This window comes from Lycorma delicatula, chromosome 2 (genome assembly GCF_047948215.1).
Source record: "Lycorma delicatula isolate Av1 chromosome 2, ASM4794821v1, whole genome shotgun sequence".
Taxonomy (NCBI): domain Eukaryota; kingdom Metazoa; phylum Arthropoda; class Insecta; order Hemiptera; family Fulgoridae; genus Lycorma; species Lycorma delicatula.
In genome coordinates, this window is record NC_134456.1 from 192,298,747 (window position 1) to 192,304,746 (window position 6,000).

Below are 6,000 nucleotides of genomic sequence, written 5' to 3' on the forward strand. Positions count from 1 at the left end.
GGATAACAAAATCCTGACAAACCCAATAATATACAAACCTTAAGTAATCACAAAAGAAAGTTTTTTATTCCTCTTATTATTTAATATTTTAAATGATGCTCTGAAATTTTGTACCATTTCAAATGCTAGAATCGATAGGCTACGAATTTTCGGCCATGGATATCTTTTCCCCTCTATCTAAATATTGGTTCTTAAGTTAAAAAAATTATATAATTTATTTCTATGGTATCAAGAAATGATGCCGTAGTTGAGATGAAAGTTATCTATTAAAATAGAAGGATAGGAAAATTGAGTGTTAACGTGAAACATGCGAGTGAAATTTTTAAATTTTCCTTATGCCATCGAAAGAAGTTATCAAAATTAAAATGATATTTAAGGAAAAAATATTCTTACAGTTACTAAGAAAAAGCAATATAAAAATTATTTGAAATGCAGAAAAAAGTTTTATCGACCAGTTAGAAGTTCAATCGCTGATAAGCGGGATGTGGGCAATTACACACGGATAACCGCCTACTTTGGTTTATAAAGATAAAACTAAAATATCGAAGTGTTCAATTAAGTCTAGAACGAATAATAATAAGAGAAAACGGAACATGGTTTTTGATAAATAGGCAGATAAAAACAACCTTGTTAAACATACGGAAACCAACGAAATGCTTCTTTGCCTTTATACTCAAAATCGTTGATAATAAAGGTAATTGTATAAATTCTTTTTCTTTAACTAAAAAGCAAAAAAAATTTCCTCAATATACGTTTGATATACAAATTTTAAGAAATGTGGTTACGTATCGGGAAGAATTGAGTAGTTTATTCGCAGCTGTATACCCAAGCTACCTACTAAAAATTAACATCGATAGATCTAACTAAATACAAACCTCAATTGGCAGTTATTTAATAATTTTACTAATATTAATCATTCACTTTTCAGACATGTGATTATGAAAAAGTAAATTTACAAAATCGAAGATACATTTAAGGGCTGTTGTGTTGTGAACGCACGCAAATCTTATCACAAATGTGGTTAAATCCCCATAAATGTGGGTTCTAATTATGAAACCGAAAATATTTTGATAACTTGTGTGCATTCAAAACAACAACATCCAGAGGTTCCTCTATAAAACTTTTTTCTTACAACTTATTTTTATTTTTTAATTACTAAAAAATAATTTTTGAAATTTAAATTAATAATTAGTTCTCCAATACCAGATCAGACTTTTGAAAATAATTTCACTAAAGTAATTTAGTTATATAATTTTTTAACGTATATCTTGGTTAGCTAAAAAACAATCTTAGGCTCAGTACCCTTGAGCATATAGTTTACAAGAGCAATGTATCACAAAGCCGAAAAACACAAAAATCTGGATCATTTCGGCGTTTTTCAGGTATTGAATGGGCGCCGGCCTCCGTGGCGCGAGTGGTAGCGTCTCGGGCCTTTCATCCGGAGGTCCCGGGTTCGAATCCCGACCAGACATGGCACTTTCACACACGCTACAAATCATTCATCTCGTCCTCTGAAGCAATACTCAACGGTGGACCCGGAGGTTATAAAAAAAAATAAAAAAATGGGTGAATCCCACTAACGATATAATATTTCTTACTTAACTTCACTTTTTTCAGTACTGGGAAATTCTAAAAATCACGGGAGCGAATAAATAATTAAAATATTAGGGGGGGGAGGAAGTACAAGTAGAGGGAAAGAAGGAAAAACTGCAGTTTTAGTATAAAATTAGAGGACAGTCAGATCTTTATTAGAAATTAATATTGCAGTAGGACTCACCAGGATTTTAGGTACCACAAAAAAGAATTGTAATACGCAGTAAAAAAGATATAATTTATAAAGATAAATTCTAAAAATCGTTAAAAAGTTTATAAACTCATGTTGGAATAGGGGAATTTGTTTTAAAGGTAATAAATTATAACTTTAAATTTCTTTTAACTGTAATTTAAATTCCAATTAATAATATAGTTTGCGTGATCCAGGAGAATCACAGTATTAAAAATTGTAAAAATGGAAATCGTTTTTAAGTTATAAGTAATTACATCAGAACACAGCAATGAATTGAATTTCTTTTTCTCGAAACGGATAACAACATATTTTTTTAGGGTTTGACCATAAACAGGGTTGAACCTATTTTTAAAATAAATGTTTTTCGTTAAAAAATACACGAGTTTAACATAAACTTTCAACTATAGTGTTTAACCGCTGTTTCAATTTATGCAACAGATATTAACGCAATAATATCTATCAGAAAAAAAAATCAAAAAAATTTACTGCATACTTGCTCAGTCGCTGAAGTAAAATTTATTCCGCAACAACTATGCAGCTATAACGGCAGCTGTATAGTAAACCATAAGGCTGATCAAATATAGGGCGGGTTCCGATTGCTTTACCGCACCTGTACGACTAGCAGATACGCTCATGCAATGCCAAATAACCGTACCACCGTATAGCCTCTCTCGGGTTAACTATCGACCAACGTCTGCTCAAGCTTCTGTTACGTAATAATGCACTAAAATGCATTCGCTCTTACCATGGTTCTGGTCAAATTCAATATAAGAATCCGTAAAATCATTACAAATTGTTATACTCAATAATCTTAAAATTGAAAAAAGATAGTTAAAACAAATAATAATATATTTATATTCATAACAAAATAAGAACCGGTTTTAAATCTAATTGATACGTAAATATAACAGAATTTTTAAAAATGAAATAAAACCTACGCATTATTATTTCCATTTTTAGTTTTTATTTTGAAGTACGTTCAAAACAATCAAGATATTTTATTTTGTAGAAGGAAGTTGTTTTACGTTATTTAAAAAAAAAAAAACTTCAAAATACACACAGGAAATGTTTTGGTCTTTAATTGTCTTCTTATTAATTAAACTGAATAGTTTTAAGGGATTTTTATTAACGTGAAACGAATTATTTTCTGTTTAGCGATTAATATCTCCATTCATTAAATTTTTATGAGAAAATACACTGGATATCAAATGACATCAGACTGTAGTTTACCTTTACGCTATAACAACATATTAATAAACAATCTTAAAAAATATTGCAAAATGTGAAGAATATCTTAAAATTGTCCACGTAAAATATAGTTTTTCGATAAAAATTTAAATTCTGTTTGGAAATAAAAAAAGCAGTAAAACTTTGTATGTACATTTCTGACATTGGAAGGATAATACAAGTAAATATGGATTCAAATATGGATATTAACAACCATGTTCCTTTCCCAATAATTGTATTGATATCAAAACGTCGAACAAGATCAACTTTTTGGTTATAATCACATACAGATGTTGTGGATGATAAATAGTTAAAGGAATTTAATCTATTTTCTGTGAAAGAATAGCTCGAATATTGTACACTGCCCACAAATAACGAATTTTCGTAGACAAATTCGCACCAATTGGGTAAGGGAATGCCAAGATGATACATTTAAATACGTTAGATGTTTAGTTAAGCTCCTATTCGCTAACTGGATTAACAATATATTTAGTGTTGAGCCACTGACCTTTAGCACGCGAAGGCAAACGACTATCAGTAAGCGTACAACAAACGTTTTAACATTAAGAATAGTTCAATAATTTTAGTAAAACGTATACTTAAAACGGATTCTGTAACCAAACCCATCGCTAGCCATGAGAAAAAAAAGAGAAAGACAAAGTGATCAGAGATACGAAAAAGAAATTGATGGAGAGAAAGTAACCGCATATATCAGAAATTCTGTGAAACGGGTCAAACGACCAAAGGATTATTTCAGGCACTTCCAGACATATTGGGTTCCAAATCCAGTTACAATTCCTCGGGAGATCGCGGTATTTTTAATTAGAATGGGACATTAACCAGCTGAAATGAAAAAAGAAAATAGTCCTACTCCGGATGTAATAAAAACACGAAAAAATTAAGTAACATCGGGTAATACGAAAAGAAAAGTATACAAAAATAAATCATAATTAAATGTTACAATATTAATTAATAATAAATATATTTTCACATAAATTTAAAAATTATAATTCCGAGTAGAAACAAGATAAATTTAATATTCTACAAGCATGAAAGAACAAAACGGAGAAATATATTCATAAACGATTCTAAATGTACCACTCATGACAAATATAACATCCAATCGCCCACATATTTAAGCGTACACTTCATTTAAGTGTCACTAGTTCAAAAAAGAAAAAGTCTATATCGCTAAAAGTAGTAAAAGAAAATGACATCGAAAGAGACGGCAGCTGAATATTATACGGCAGCAGCTGTAAGCTTGTAAGAACCCAGTACATGCATAATCTTTACTGTTTATAAACATATGACACAAGAAACTAAACAACACAAGCGCAATAAACGACCGGTTGACAGTTTCATTACAATATACTGATCAATGGAATATTAAATTATAGTTAAAAGGAGACGTTAATCTGGGTTGTTTTCTTTTAAAAATCATTATATTTGTAAAATAGTAAACGATATTATTATGTTTAAGATAAAAAAAAGGAAGAACACAGTTGTAAAAAAAGAAAGAAACGAACATAGCCGTAAAAAAACCCATGTCGCACCGTTACCGTATTTAACATACTACTACCTTATTTCTCACAAACATTTTTAAGTAATCCTAGTTACAATATATAGACAAAAAAAATTTGGAATAAATTTTATTCACTTATTAAAAACGTTACTTTTTATTACTTGTCACATTATATCTTCTGTGTTCATTCTTGAGATAATAACTCTTTTCGTAATAACGGTTAACTATCTTTTAATTCACCAAACATTTTTAATTCTGTTACTATTTATTTCATTTCATTTCGAAAATTCTAACAAATAATATGAGAACTTAAGAAATCCAAGCTATATGCATCTTAATATTATTCTACCTCCATAGAAAACATAATATAATTAAATAACGCTTTAAAAAAATGTATATAATAATTAAAAATAACAATGCAATGCAGAAAATTGAATGATTTTTAAAAATAAAAATTTTTAATTATTTTTTTAACTTCAGCTTTTTCTGTGACGAAGGGAAATAATAAGTAACACTATACGACTATAAATCTTCAGCACGTAGTCATGATCGTACAGTAGCTGCCACATAACGGCGAGCTTGGATGATCAGACGTCACGGCTATACTATTGTTCTCTGAAACATTGGCACACCATGATTAGTCATCTCTTAGTAGCATAAATGCAGCAACTATTGTTTACGAAGCAATATATTTTTGTGTATTTATAATATTAAGAAGAGACATCATATTTCAAACACAAAAGTTATTTTTCTTTTATTTTTGTTTTTTTTTTCTTTTCAATGTATATAAAGTTCAGTTCAGTGGTTCTGCCTCTCGGTACAGTTTTTTGGCGTGTGTAGTGTATCTTGTTACATAGTCAAATTATGCACGATACGATATTTTGTAAAAAGTTTTTATCGTGGTTTACGCGGTTCCAACTTTTTAAAGTAGTTCGTTCACGTGCAGATAGTTATGGCTGATAGTTAAGTCTGTTGTGAAAAGTAAAAAACTTCGAAGACAGGCGTGTGAAATTGTAAACAACGTGTATGATTTCATAAAGATAGAATCATTACTTGTACGTAAATTAAAAAAAAAGACAAGCATTTAATTTCTACATAGAAGTGTGATGAGAGAACTGCAGAGTTGCCTGTGGCATTTTTTCGACTTAGGTTCAAAGCCTAGAACCCACCGGGTTGGTCTAGTGGTTAACGCGTCTTCCCAAATCAGCTGATTTGGAAGTCGAGAATCCAGCGTTCAAGTCCTAGTAAAGCCAGCTATTTTTACACGGACTTGAATACTAGATCGTGGATACCGGTGTTCTTTGGTGGTTGGGTTTCAATTAACCACACATCTCAGGAATGGTCAAACTGAGACTGTACAAGACTACAATTCATTTACATTCATACATATCATCCTCATTCATCCTCTGAAGAAATACCTGAACGGTAATTCCTGGAGGCTAAACAGGAAAAAGAAAGAAAAGGT